General features: G+C 30.3%; 1 pseudogene; it reads right to left on the bottom strand.

Annotated features, from left to right (window-relative positions):
• Positions 1 to 2038: 2038 nt before the first annotated feature.
• The window catches only part of LOC133785949 (alpha-humulene synthase-like), a 29382-nt pseudogene continuing 14670 nt past the window's right edge, over positions 2039 to 16750 (bottom strand).

Below are 16750 nucleotides of genomic sequence, written 5' to 3'. Positions count from 1 at the left end.
GTTGCATTGTTTACTTGAGAAAGGCACTGACTTATCAGTCAGAAACGACAATAGTGTTGAGTGTTGCTCGTAAAGCTCTGACTTATCAGTCAGGAACGAAAATAGTGTTGAGCTTTGGTCGTATGACATTGACTTATGAGTCAAGAGCGGCAATAGCGCATCGAGCGCTGGTCAATATGATTAGATCTAATCAATAGAGTGTTATACGCTCGTCCGACTCTATGGTCGAAGAAAACTAAAGCGCTTGACTAGTTCCATGGCTAGTTACTCAGAGCTAGGGCTAAAAGACCCAGGGTGAATTAATGGTCACATGGCTAGGGCATAGGACCCCAGGATGACTCTACGATCATCTATTCAGGACACAAGACCCCCGGATCACTCCATGGTCATCTGATTTGGGCTGGGGGCCTCAGAATGATTCCATAATCATTTATTGGTACTTGTATGCATGCAATAATGAGTTTTTTTGCTGAGCCTTGGCTCACGGGTGCTATGTTGTACAGGTAAAGGGAAAGAAAGGCTTACCCAGTCGTGAGTGGAGAGCTTATGTGGCGACGTGTACTTATGCGGCCGCTTAACCACCACGGCAAAGGTTTCTCAAGGGAACTAGGGTTTAACCCTATTTTGCTGCTTAGGTCGGCGGATTGTAATTTTTGATTAGTAAACAACTTTGTAAACACAATTATGGGATCCCATGTACAGTTTAATGTTTTTAATAAAATATCCATTCCTTTTGAACGAAATTTTAACCTTGGCCATTAATCACACTTAAATGCACGTTTATGGCCTACTGACTCGTTTAGCGAGTTAATCACTATTTAAAATACACAGTGTAATGGTATTGGCTAACCATGGCACTACAATTATTTTATCCTAACTCCCACTAAGTTTTTTTAAATGATATTTCTGTGAACTTAATCACAGAAATGAGATCTCAATCATTTAATCTTTTTGACAAAGCAATTAAGGAAATCATATTTTCACTTCTCATACAAAAGTTATAGATTTCATATCTATGAATAATACTCCCACTTAATTACACTTCTAAATCTCCAAGATGTGAGTATGGGCTAGACCGTAGGGTAAGATGGTAACGAACAAGTCAAAAGATTTAAATAATATAATTAGCAGAATATTAACACTAAAAATTAAGATCGACTTGACTTATGGTCAACGTTGTGACATTGATTAGATTCGATAACAACGATACTCATTTATCTATCAATTATCAATATCGGTCATATTCCAATGTAATCAAATACTTCTGTTCTTATCTACTTGGTCAATGCCTTGGACAAAACATTACACCCCGTATGTGTAAGTAGATCATATTGTAGATTTCTTAATCAGTGAAAATCCAATGCATCTTTCGAATATATAATTACAACTATAATGCATTGTGACAGTCACTATAATTGTAACAATCCATATGTTCGAGATCTTATGAATGTTTGTATTAATTAAATAAACATATAATAAAATAGGCGAACAATGCGATTGAATAAACAAAATAATTTATACTTCTTTTATTGATTATAAAAACGTGTTCAGAAATATAGTTTTATTAGGGCATAAAATCCAACACTAACTAGGTGTAAGTATAGGCATATATATTCTATTTATTAGTCCTCACTATATTAATAATTTGTGATTACCACAAGTTAAGTCATTACTCAACAAACTTATGTCACAAGTTGTGAGTGATGTATTTTATTCTCATCCTTTCATATTGTGACTAAATATATACACATAACATCACAATAAATTGAATTTAGACAATATAAAGAAGGTGATATTTTTAAGTCAGAGGCTTCTTAAGTAAAACATATAGTAAAAGTTAATATAACAATTTAGAAAAGGCATTTTATTATATATTTATATATATATATAAAAATATATATATGAAGAGCAAATATATGCCATCACACACATAGAAGACAATAAAAGCACTGATATATAGTTTGCATGATCATGAACTTAATTATTAGAGTACTCTTGCTATACCTAGATAGAGTATCTCTCATATATATATATATATATATATATGAATATGTATTGGACAATTTATAATGGGATTGGATTTATAAGCAGTGCAGCAACACTATCTTTGGTCACTTTTCCAACATGTGTATAGCCGTCACCATCTTTGTAAAGAAGATCAATTACCCTTGATAAATTAAGAACACGAACTAAGACAGATGAAGGCACAGCAGTTGGCCTAATGAACTCTTCGTTTATAACTTTTCATGCATTAACCACTTGTCGAGTTAGTTCATCATATGCCTCTTGTTCGGATACACCATATTGCTTCATGTAGCATTCAACTGTAGATGGTGGGTGAACTCTCTCTTGCTCAAACTGTGCAAACAAAACCTTTATGCTTCAACACTTTGTTAATTATATATATTTATAATAAGTTATAACTATATTTTTTCTACATGACAATGTATGATGTAGTTACAAGGGATCTCTTACAAATTTTCATGAAATTTTAGATAATTTAGGATGTCGAAATCATGATTCAAATAACATATCCACATATAAATATCGAAACAAGCACGAGTGCAACAAGTTGTTGGATCCTGATTTCGATATCCTAAATTATTTAAAAAAAATTGAAAATGTGTGGGAGGTTTCTGTACCTACATTATTTATATACCATCATGTAAAAAAAAAAAGTTGCAACTTATTCACATACTGAAAACACTAAATGTATCTACCGGTACGAAAAAATAGGAGTTCCTACTAAAATGATACCCTACATATATTTATATTTATATATAGATAAAAAAAATACAAGAATAAAAGAGATTTTAGCATGAAAAAAGCTTAAAATTTTGTTAAATCATTAACAAAAATGGCTTAATTGCTACTATTTGAAACTCAAGAACTTTGCAGCTGCCACAAAAAAATTATCAGATGATGAATTGCCAAAACAACTAAACACCCAAAATAAAATTTAAAAAAACATAATTTATTAATAACATTTTAGCCACAAGAATATATATTTTTCTATGATGATGCTTCTTTTAATCCCAAATTATTTTCTCGATTGAAAAATAAGTTACTTTAAGTGGTATTTAAATTACTAAGTAATACTTAAAGTGTGGTTTGTACGTCATTTTACCTTGTGGGAAGCGATGTCATCCATGAACCTACAAATGATAGAAGAAGCTTTAACAATCTTGGGGTCTTTGGAGAGCCACTCAATAACTTTACTTTGTACAATTTCTTTCATTCCGATTAAACAGTTGGCTATTAACATGGAGTAAGCACAAGAAACCAATGAAACTTTCAAATGTTCATCAAAGCTAGGAATGTGCCCTTGGTTCAACCATCGAGCTTCATCGAAATATGCTCCAAGTAATTTTTTCATCTGTGGTTATCAATTGATTGTTAATTACCACGTGATCATGCAAAAGTTATTTATTGAAGAAAACAACACCTGAATTGAAGTAAAAATTGAGAATTATATATATATATACATACCTCTTCTTTTCCATAATGAACTTTAAAAGTTTCTTCCTTTTTCACAGATTTCTCAAATTCATCATAACAATTCAAAAGAACCTTATAAAATGTCTGCAAATACTCTGGACTAAGTTGATCCATAAAATTTATGTCCCACCTGAAAAAATTTATGTAGAGAAGTCATTACTTCATTAATAATAAGAGTGTTGCTATTGGCACCCATCTTTTTTCTCAACACACCCCTTTTTACTAATTCATTATTATCATGCGTATAATTTTGTCAAATTGATATAAATATCCTCATTAAATATTAACAAATGTCACAAATTTATTTTTAACACAACTCCAAAACAACTAATATGTCACTTTATATATTAACTAATTTATAATTTTTAAGAATTTTTTTTGGACATATTTCAATTTTTACAAGTACAAAGATTGAATTTGATCACAATGAAACAGTATTTTTTTTCAAAAAATAAATTTTGATTTAAATTATTTATATTTGTACTTGTTCATGTTTTCAATAGAAATAAAATTAAAAATGGCTATTAATTTTTTATTTTTAAAAAAAGTTGAGAATGCTAAATATGTTTTAATATCATTTAAATAATAAATTATAAAAGTGAAGTAAAATTTTAAAATATGATTATTTACTAATGGGTAATTTGTACTTGAAAATATTTTAAAATTTTATTATGGGTTTATTTATAAATGGATATGTAGGTAAAAAAAAAAAAAGGTGTGCAAATAAAAGCATATATATAAATATATATATTTATATGATATTTTAAAGAAATTAATAATGTCCAAATCAGACCTGTCAGCTGCTTGAGTAAGGTGCACAATTTCTTGAAATGTACCATATGCATCATAAATGTCATCAGCGATTGAGGTCAGTGCAACAATTTTAGTTGCAATATTTCTTGCAAGAGAGTATTGGGGTTCATAATAAACTCCCAATATCCAAAGGTATAGTTCCACAATCCTATCTCTTGCAAAAGGTAGTTTGTGTGCAAAGTCCACTTCTTTCCACCACCTAATTATATATTATGCACGAGAGATATATATTATTAGGCTTAATCAACAACTCCCAAAATATTAATCGTGCATAATCAAACTAAACACTTATTAAAAGATCTTCTGTCGTCCAATTTTGATATCTCGACTAAATTCATGTCCATCTAATAAATGAATGACATATCGAAATTTGATAAAGAATCATAATTCGCGTTATTTAGGTATACACACCTGATAATTTCACTAAGCTCCTTTTTGTGGATACACTGTAGTAGATTGAAATCAAACTTGGCAAGTTCCAGCAATGCTTTGTTGTGAAAAGCCTCATTTTCATAAACTGAAATGTAATGCCTAGCATGGAGTGGCACTAGGGTCTTTCTTATAGGTCTTTTCAAGGCTATGGATATTTCATCCGATAATGGGTGTGTTCTTTTATTTGCCACAAACTCAAGGTGATTGGTGGTGAAAGTAAGTGCTTCATCTAATATATTTCATCCGATAATGGGTGTGTTCTTTTATTTGCCACAAACTCAAGGTGATTGGTGGTGAAAGTAAGTGCTTCATCTAATATATTTTCTCCAACAAAGCTTAAATATGAGGCCTCATATAAGCTAAGCATACCGGGAATGTCACTTACCAAGCTTTCTTTAAACCCACCATTCTCATCATCTTTGAATTTTTCAAATATATCTGTGTACGTATGTAATTCATATTATAAACTAATAATTAGATTATTACATATTGAATATTCATTATGATGAATTGAAACTTACTAGATGAAACCATAAAGCCATGTTGTCTTAGTAGTCTAAAGCGAATAGAAGTATCATATAGATCTTCATCTTCGTTGTGTTGATCAATAATGGTACTGTTGTAAATATGTCGTAGCTCTTTTTCTATCTCATTTTCGTAATGGTACGACAATCCCAAACGCTCAACGACATCAATTATCTTCAATTGGCTTGAAGCATCATATTTAGATTCTAAGAATATTTCTTTCCTTACCACTTCTTTTAATTCTTCAACTTTATGTTGTTGATAATCCTGTATAATTAATCAATATTCATGGTAAATTATATGATCAAAACTAAAGAATAAACTCTACAACATTTTGATAAAGAACATATATGACGGTTGTGTACATACAATATATTAACAAAACACTATGGAATAATACAAATTAACATAAAATAAGATTCAAATAGTCAATTGCATGTGTGTCTATTTTTTTTATGCGTGTAAAAAACATAATGTTTTAACCCTATTTTTAGTACCGTAAATTATTGATAAGTTTTTGAAAACTAGTAAAATATTTGCTATAACTACAATGTATGTCATCAAATAGAAAAAAATTGAGTTATAATTTTTTTACCTTTTAAAACGCTCATATGATAGAGGCAAAAGTGGTACCCTAACATAAAAACGCCCTATATATTGTTTTGGTAGTTAGATTAAAATTGATGATGATAATTTTCATAATATATCTTAATTGAAAAATCATTATGGCAAAATAATATCTAATATTGTCTCATGGTAGGTAATAAATAGAAGAAAACTAATGAGTATGTACATAAACATATGTACGTATTATATATATGAATAGAATGATCTTACCAAGTCTTTTTGCGAACAATTATAATGGAGGAATTGGTCGCCCCAAATAGGAGGGTGATAAGTTGCTATTGGGCGAACGATTTCTGAGACTTGATGATCTGACATTATGTTTTGGCAAAGATATATAGTTTGTTTATGGAAGTGAATCAGAAAATGGGACTTATATATATATACTAAAAGAAACTACGTGTTAGAATTTGTACCCCATACGTTTGCAGTAGATATGAGCTACAATTAATGTTTATAAGTCAATAAAGACAAATTAAGGATTGTTTTTGCCGGCGCATTACGATGTTACGCCGGTAAAAGATAAAATTGTGCTGGTAAAATTATAAAGAAATTTAAATACACAATTCTTTTTAATTTGTATAAGTGCTTATAGTTTCATATAGTATGATTCATTAATTAATCATTATTTAACATCTAATTAAGGGTATACAGTTGTTAGATTGATCTAAGATCAACAATAATACTAATTAGCTTTTTGTAATTATGAACTAAGATTGTTGTGATCATTGTCGATTATGCTTATCTAACCATACGATTATCATTTATTTTTAAAAATTGCTATCATAGGTCTAATAAACTGTTGTATTACACATAAGTTTATGAATATATACATTCTTGGTCTTACTCAACATTATTAGTGTTACTGATCATATGATCAAATATTGTTCTTTTGTTAATATATATATATGTACGTTTCATTATTGATAATTTCTTGAAATATTAAATAATTATTCATTTTTTTAGGAACAAATAAATAGTCGATCATACCACTAATCTTTTATTATCATTAACAAGAATTAATAGGAATTTTATTGAATGTGTAAATAGATAAACTCTTGTGATATATATAGAGTAGGTTGTATGTAATCAAATTTCATCAATTTTTAGATATATTTCGTATTTTATTATTAATTATGAACATTATAATTAATTATTAGAATTAAATATCAAAAGTCATAAATTGTGCCGACAAAAGTCTACTTAAATGAAATGACACCGTTTTGTATTAGGGCAACATTGGTGACTTTTGTCGGCGCAACGAAACACGCCTGCAAAAGTTTAAGGATATTTCACTAGTCGCCCCCTCCCTTCTTCCCCATTCCTCTAACACACACACACACACTCTCTCTCTCTATTCACCACCCTCAACCCCCACCCCGACCACCACGCCCATCGACACCCCACCCCACCCTACTGCAATGCTGCACCACCCCACCCCGACGTCGCCTCAAGCCCACCCCACCCCGACGCCACCCCGAACCCACCCCACCTCGAGCCCCACCCACCCCACCCTGACGCCACCCCGAGCCCACCCCACCCGACGCCAACTCGAGCCCCTCCTCCCCGACACTGCACCCCCACCACCCCGAGCCCCTCCTCCCTGACACCGTACTCCCACAACCCCGAGCCCCTACCACCTCCTCCTCCTCCAAGCCACCGGCCTAAGGTAAGTTTAATTTAGTTTTGTATCTTATTTTTTTTAGTTTTATTTATGTATTGAATTCTTTTCTGTGGAGTCCCCGAGCCCTGCCAACCCCGAGCTATTGCGGAGCGGAGCCACTGCACCCACTGTAATATTTTTATTTTTTATTTACTATTTTTAAGTTATTTTTATAATATATGTTTTTAGTATTTATTAAAAAAAATTGTAAAATTAAAAAAATAGATTTGAATATGTATTTTTTTTTATTTTAATGTTTTATATGTATTTGTTTATTTTTGCTTGTTAATATTTATTATATTGTATTTTGTGATATATGTATTTTAGTTAAAGTGTGAACTTTAAAAAAATCAGATTAATAATATATGTTTATATTTTTAAATTATTTTATATTAAATGTGATATGTTTGTAAATATGTATTTAATAATTTTTTTGTATTAAAAAAAAAATCAATTTTGGTATTTAACTTTTTGTGGTTAAATATTTGTATATATGTGAATGGATGTATTTGTTAATGTATATATACATATATATATATATGTTTTGTATGATCTGGGAATATTCTGGTTATATATGTGTTTAATTTGTAGGTTTTAAAATTGTTGGGATAGTTTGAAATATAGTCGTTATGCTGCCTAAATTCTGTTAGACTTAGTAAAATTAATAAAAATTTAATAATTAATTAAATAAAAGTTTAAGTATAATATAAAAATACATCTAAAAATTAATTTTGAACTAGAATTTAAATAAAATAAAATTGCCAATCATAATAATTAATAAATAATTTTAACATTAATATTAGATGTTATGTATTTGAAAAAGGTTTAAAATACAAATAATTTAATAAAATATAATTAAGTAATATATAAATATAATAAAATTGTTATTAATTAAGTAAACAATCAAATACAAATTGAAGAATTTAATAAAAAATTACAAAAGGAAATTAATGTATAATTAAATTAATTTTAAAATAAAAGTAATAAATAAGTAAATAATTTAAAAAATTGTAATAATTAATAATTAACTACATTTTCTTTGGTAAATATAAATAATTATTTTTTCCAAAGAAAGGATATTATTATCACTTAGTGATAATTAGGGAGACAAATAGTCATGAAATATTTTGACTATCATTTCCCTCATTTTAAGACAATTATTAATATTTTCTTAATTATTTCGTTTGAAGATGGCAAGCGACAAAAGCTGGATGAGTGCGAGGAATCGTTGGTTTCTGGAGTATAGAAATGGTGTTAAGGAGTTCTTCAAGGTCGCTCAAAATATAGTGAACGATCGGGGTTTGACTCGTTGTCCGTGAAAGAAATGTGGGAATTGACTCCAGCCTATAAATGCAATATCAGTGCATTTATTCAACAATGGCATCATACAGTCCTACAAAGTGTGGCATTACCATGGAGAGGCGTTGTCGCCGCCACCAGATGTGGTACGAGATCATAATAGAGATGAGATAGCGAATATTCTGGAGGATGTTTACGCTGAAGATGACGCTCCCGCTGGAAACTATAATGATCCTCCCCAAGATGATGTTCAACATCGTGACAAGTATGACAATTTATTCAAGGAGATATCAAGTGAATTGTTCCTGGGTTGCAGAAAGTATTTCGCGTTGAACTTCTTGGTGAAGCTGATGAATCTGAAAGTTATTAACAAGTGCAGCAATCATTACTTTGATGGTTTGCTAGAATTGTTAGTCGATGTTATGCCTGATGGGACAATTTTACCTAAGTCTAACAATGAGGCGAAGGAAAAGTTGCGGAGTATTGGATTGAGATATGAGTCCATCGATGCTTGCAAGCATGACTGTGCACCGTTTTGGAAGGAGAATGCGAATTTGGAATTCGGTCCGGTTTGTGGTGAGTGCGCTGGAAAGATAATCGTGGGAACGGGAAGAAAATGGCTCATAAGGTAATGCGGTATTTTCCGTTGACGCCGAGATTGAAAAGGTTGTACAGTTCGAGATATACAGCAGAGGATATGAGATGGCACTATCCTAAAAGGCCAAAAGAAGATGGTGTGATGAGGCACCCCGCTGATAGTAAGGCGTGGAAGCACCTTGATAAGTTGTACCCATCTTTCGTAGCCAAACTTCGAGATGTTAGGCTTGGGTTGGTTACAGATGGTTTCAATAATTTTGGGAACATGAGCAACTCTTACGGCATGTGGCCTGTGATACTTTTCTCATACAACTTGCTGCCGTGGAAGTGCATGAAACCACAATCATTAATGTTGTCTATTTTAATTCCAGGTCCTTCTTCACCTGGAAAAGATATTGATGTATATATGAGACATTTGCTTGACGAGTTGAAGGAGTTATGGGTGAATGGTGTCGAAACACGAATAGTACCATATTCAATATGCGTTCAGCAATCTTGTAGACCATTAACGGCTACCCAACTTATGCTATGATGTCTGTATGGAGCACAAAATGGTACAAGGTGTGGCCCACATGTAATGAAGAAACTCCCTATGTAGGGATTAGAAGTAAAATTGCATACATTAGCCATAGAAGGTTTCTTGATATGGATCATGAATGGAAGAGTAAACAAGCACTATTCGATGGTAACAAGGAACTCAGGCCACCACCGAAAGATTACTCCGATGATGATGTGTTGAAGCAATTAGAGAATTTGCAGATTAGACAACCTGGGAAACACAAAGAATTTGGTGGTGTGAAACGCAAAAGGGCTCCGGCTAAACTTAATTGGTCGAAGAAGAGCATATTTTCGACCTTGAATATTGGAAGGAATTATTGTTGAGGCATAACTTGGACGTAATGCACATTGAGAAGAATATTTGCGATAGTGTCTTTGGAACTTTGTTGAACTTAGAGAGAAAATCTAAAGACACTGACAAGGCAAGACTTGATCTAGCAGACATGAAAATTAGGGAAAAACTCCACCTTCGCAAAGAGGGAAATAAGTGGAAGAAACGGCACGAGTTACACCCTCATTGTCCCGGAGCGTCGAGTTTTCTGTGAATTTGTGAAGTCAGTTGAATTCCCGGACGATTTTGCTGCAAACCTTTCGAAGAATGTCAATGATGGCAAGATAACTAGGCTGAAATCACACGATTGTCACATGTTGTTTCAGCAGTTGTTGCCCGCCGCAATTAGATCATTTTTTTAGATCGACCTGTCTACTGGCCAGCTTCCGAGCATGATCGACACATTCGAGCACCTCCATAAGAAGAATGATAAGTGGATTAGCGATGAAGCGGTGACAAAACATGTAAGTTGCATAACCTTAACTAATTTATGATCATTAAACATTAAAAAAGTTTAGTAAATAATTAATAAATATTAATTATTAATTGGTTGGTGTCAATTAGTAATTAGTAATTACTTATTAATTATTAATTAAATTTATAACAATTAAATCTTTATAATCTATATGTACCAATATTTTTATGATTAATGATTGTGGACTAAGATAAAAAAAAAACGTAGCTAATGGTGTCCCCGTATCAGGGAGCTTATGGGCTAAGTTAGTTTGTTTGTGAAAATTCATATCTAAATCACAAATATGCAAATATTGTTGATGTATATGTTTAGAGACGTAAATTCCACATTAATGGAATTAACTGCTTTTACTGTGTATTTCAACAATATCATCATTATTGTGATTTAAATATGGATTTTCATGACCAAATTAACTTTAGCTCATTTGCTCCCTGATACAAGAACAAAATTAATTACATTCTTTTCCAATCACTGGTATGCAGTCATTAATGATAAAATGTTGGCAGATAGATAATAAACTTATACTTTATATGTAGTTATATTAAAAAATTCTAAGTTAGGTTTTCAAATAATGTTATATTGGAATGTGATATATGTGTTTTTATTGTGCAGACTGAGATGACCGAGCGTCGAACATCGCAGAGTACGACCCCTGTATCATCTGTTGCTTCTTGTGTCGGTGATAATGTCGAGGGTCAGTTCCCGCCTGATATGGATATTGTCACGGATGTCCTTGGGCCCCGCTCGCGTTGTAAGAAAGGGTTTGGGGGGGGGGGGGGGGGGGGGGGGGGTGCCTAGGTTGAGGGCAATTGGCCAAATAGGGCAGCATCTTAATCAACTTCTCAAATGTCTGGGCAATTGCCACCTGAAGTAGACACCATTTTGTAGCAAACTCATGACATTATGTAGGGAAATCAAAACCTAAAGAAGTATATGACTAAACTTGAGAGTCATCAACAGCGTCAAGATGTACTGCTCAGTGCTTTGTTGAAGCAGGTTGGTGTATTGGCTCCTGGTTTTATTGTCGACTTACCAGAAGAGGATCCAGACGAGGACGATGGTCCAGGTGACGATGATGCTCACAAGGGCGGGGATGATAAGGAGGACAGTACACATTTGTAGAACTTTTTTATTTATTTAAAGTTTAATTGATTAGAGATTTAATTTACTAAATTACTTTTATATTTTCATGTTTGGTAGAGACAATAAACATTAATAGTTATAAAATATTTTTTATTTATTTATAAAATTTTAACTTTTATTTTATTTCTAATTAAATAATATTACTAAAAAATTAAATAATTATTGATATATTAAAATCAAAATTTATTAATTAATATTAATATATTGAAAATAAAATTAGTTATATTATCAAAAAAATTATTTAAAAAATACTTTTACCGACACAAAATTACGTCAGCAAAAGTCTTAACCTTTACCGACGCAAAAACGCACCACTAAAAATCTTATTATTACCAGCGCAAAAAAGCGTCACTAAAGATATCCACCTTTACCGGCACAATATTGTGCCAGTAAAAGCAACAGCTTTTGTCGACGCAATTTTGCGCTGCTAAAAGTGTTTTTCACAATCCCGTGACAAATGTTTTCGTTGGCGCATTTGTATTTTTCCAACGCATTTTTGCATCGCTAAAAGATACATTTACCGGCGCAGTACGTTTTGCGTCGACAAAAGTCCAATTATCAACAGATATGCGCCGTCACTTTTCGCCGACACAAAAACGCGTCGGGAAAGAGGGCTTTCGCTGGCACAAAAATGCGCCGGCAAAAGTCTCGTTTTTTGTAGTGGATATTTCTCATGTTTTACTTGATAATACATTCTACCCTTTATTGTATATACAAATTAATTTATGTTATTATCCTTTGTTCAATTTTTAGATATAAAAGAATCCTCACTGATTTAAACAAAAAATTATTACAGCTATTCTCTAACTCCATTACTTCATCATTATTGAATGAGTGGTTAAAAAAAACACTTGATTGGGAGAAAACAAAGCAACTTACTGAACATTGGAGTCACTCTCTGCTAAAAGGATTATATTCTGACTTTCTCGTCATATGATAATTTTTTTTTTTTTCTATGTATTTAGTGTGCTGGGCTGTACACCTCAATTTTTTTTTTTTTAAAATGTGTTTGAAATAGTTCTATGTAACAAAAGAATAGAATTTTTTTGTCTCCAATTATTTGTAATTAGAAAAATAAGTGGGAGCGTGAATTTTATAAATAAATAATTTGTCAAATTTTGTTTTTGACAAAAAAACTAATATTTATTGATAAAAAAATTTAAGTACAATAGTTAGAACACAATGTGGGTAAATGTGTACTTAGCTAATCCATGAACAACATTGTTACAAGAACGCAACATATGATATACTATAAATGAGAAATAATTAGTTTCTAATACCACTCGAAAAAATACATTGAGAAGAAAAAGTATTGGGAGCATATATACAAGATGAGCAAGTCAATGAATCAAACTATATGCGCCGAAGCTTCAACTTTCCTTTGGAATACAAAAAGCAGCCAAAGAAAAACCATCAGAATTTCAAACAATCACTCCAAGGCCAAAGATACATTAGCACATATCTAGAACAACATCCACATTTATATTAGAATAATGATTTGGGCACTAAAAGTATGCACCAAAAGATTACACCAACTGACGTGACACTGTTTTTTAAAATAGTAGCTCCTGACTAATATAGATTTGATTGGTTAAATGAAATGGTCACGTCAATTGATGTAATGTTTTTTGGTACATAATTTTTTTATACGCATATCATTATCCTTTATATTAACTAATTTGTCAAATTTTAAATGACAAATGAGACAACACACGTGTAATTGAACATAAAAAAAAGTATTGAACAATATAAGGGCATTCTTCTCAAGATGAAAAAGACTACTTTAACTACAAGAAAAAAAAAAATTAACCATCAACTTTTTAGCTTTCCAATATTATTGGTAGCAATTAATAATATTTTACCTCCAAATTGTGGTAGCAAAATAATTTAGTTGCAAAATCTCAAAATATATGACAAAACTACCAAATTTATTGGGACCAAAACATACAAGTGGTAATTTTATATTATTGGCTACCATTTTGTTTGGGTAGAATAATAGGAAATTTTAACAACTAATTTTTTGATAGCAAACAATAAACTTAATTCTACTAAATTTTAAAAGTTTTTATTATTAATTTATGTTGTACCAATATATATATATATATTTATATATAAGATAATTTTTTTATAGGGGTTTTACTTTAAGTCCTACCGGTGGAGCTCTCAGTGTTCTCGACCCATGAACAGTTTTCGATGCGATTTTTTTATGACCGTGTATATTGTAGCTATTTAAAGCATCCTTCAAATTTTTAGAAAATTATGAATAGTTTATAGTACCGAAAACTAGATTCAAACATGTTGCTTTCCATGCGTATACAAAAATTAGTCATGCATGCTACAACATATTTGAATTTAGTTTTCGATACTGTAAACTATTCGAAATTTTATGAAAATTTGTAAGATGCTCTAAACAACTATAATATACACGATCATACAAAAATCACGCCGAAAACTGTTCACGGGTCGAGGACACTAAGAGTCCCACCGGTAGGGCTTAAAGTGAATCCCCTATAGGAGAATTCTCATATATATACACTAGATACAAGAAACGTGCAATATGCACGTTTGCTTAGTTTTATTTATAGAATTTATAAATTATTTTTATTAAATTTATATTAATGTCATATAAATTTCAAATAAATATCTCATTTTAATAAATAATTTATTTATTTTTGTTTAAGTTTATGTTTGTTCTAGTTTTTGAATTTGGGAGTAAAAACAAAAGATTATATATTATATGCTTAATATAATATTAAATATTATACGTGGATTTTAAATTTTAGTTTCTTGCTAATTTAAAAAAAAAAAAAGCAATTTATTGCTAATTCACAGTATATTATATTATATGTTCAATATGATATTATTCTAACAAGTGAGTTTAAGTTTAATTAAATTTTATTTAAGTTATAAACGTATGATTTTATTATTTTTAAATAATTATTATTGTAAAATATCTCAAAAATATCATATTTTATAATTTGTTTAATTATTTATTATTTTTAAATAATTATCATTGTAAAATATATTAGAAATATCATATTTTAATTTTTTAATTATTTATTATTTTTAAATAATTATTATTGTAAAATATTTAAAAAAATATCTCATTTTAATTTTCTTAATTATTTATTTTATTTTATTAAAATTTAAATATTTATAAACTACTATTAAATATAAAAATATTTCGTTAAAATTAATATTAAAAAAATAAAAAATCGTTAAAAGAACAACTAATATTATGCTATTAAAGTGTTGTTAGCTAAAAATATAAAACATAAATAAAAATTTAATAAATTGTACTTATCTTTAAAATTATTCATAATGAGTACTTATCTTTAAAGTTGTACAATTGAGAATGACATACAACGTGACATGTCCGATAAAATTGGACTAAAGATCTGTGTCTAGTGATGGTACGAGGGAAATAACCAACAAAAAAAAAACAACGTGTTACATGTTTTTTGATGACTTCCAATGAAAGAGTTCCACGTGGCGGAAAAAAGGCCTTCTTCGAGAAGTGGGCTGGATTGCTGGCTCTTGTAATAATTTTCTCTGCTCATATGATGATAAATATTTCTGGTGAGAAAGCGAAAGAACCTCATTTTTAGAAAACATGTTTAAAAAATGACTTGTGTGCCTATATCGCATCCAAGTATCTATTCATATGCCTTACTAGTTTTATATTATTTACATGTTAAAATATATTTTATATCATTAATTATATATACTATTATTTCCATATTCCCTCATTATTAGATTTCATTTTATTTTTATTTAAAAAAAAGAGATACTTACGACATAAATACTCAATATTTTATACTTGTTATAATTAAATACTTAGTATTTTATTTTTATGGAAAAAATATTCAATGTTCAATATATGTTAAAAATAAATACCTAATTATTTTTCTTTGCGGCAAAAACACTAAAAGTTTTTAAAACATTACTTTTTTAAAAACCTCCTATGTTGGAGCTGTTAAGTGTTGACTCTCCAGATATGTATTTCTCTGTAATTTAAGTATTTTTGTTATTAAAATATGTATTTTTAAAATTTGTAATAATTTAAAATGTCTTTTCAATTCATTTTTCTAATTTAAACTATTTTTCTTAAAAAAAATAATATGAAATGAATTGATTACAGAGTGACAAATGATTGCTTAGTTAATATGCTTAACAGTTCCAACACAGGAGGTACTGACAAAAGTAATGTTTAAGCAACTTTAGTTATTTTTGCCACAAAGAAAAAAGATTAGATATTTATCTTTAACATATATTGAACATTGAGTATTTTTGCCGTAAAAATAAAAAATTAAGTATTTAACTGTAACAAGCGTAAAACATTGGGTATTTATGCCGTAAATGCCCCTTAGAAAAATTGGCAGCTTAAATTAATACCACTATTTTATTTTTATAGCACTTTGTTGACAACGTTTTTCGTCAACTTCAAAAGTAGAGCAATTAAACAATAAGAACTATAGCGCAGATGAACAATACAGTATGACAACAAGAATTTTACGTGGTTCAGCAGTTAACTCTACCTAGTCCACGAGTTTATTTTATTAAGACTTTGGAGTTTCCTAGAAATCCTTTAGGGATGAATTCTCCAGAATTTCTCTCCAGATATCAAAAGATCTGTCCTTTACAAATGTTCATGACCTCCATATTTATAGAGGGTTCTCAGAGTTCATCCCCACATATTTCGGGAAGATACTCTTATTTATTAATGACAATAATGATATTAGATTCTGTAACTCCTATGTACAAGGAAACGTCCCCTGAAGACCAGAGGGGG

The sequence above is a fragment of the Humulus lupulus genome, chromosome 6 (assembly GCF_963169125.1).
Source record: "Humulus lupulus chromosome 6, drHumLupu1.1, whole genome shotgun sequence".
Lineage (NCBI taxonomy): Eukaryota > Viridiplantae > Streptophyta > Magnoliopsida > Rosales > Cannabaceae > Humulus > Humulus lupulus.
The sequence above is the reverse complement of the archived record's forward strand: the minus strand, read 5'-3'. Positions and strand labels throughout refer to the sequence as shown.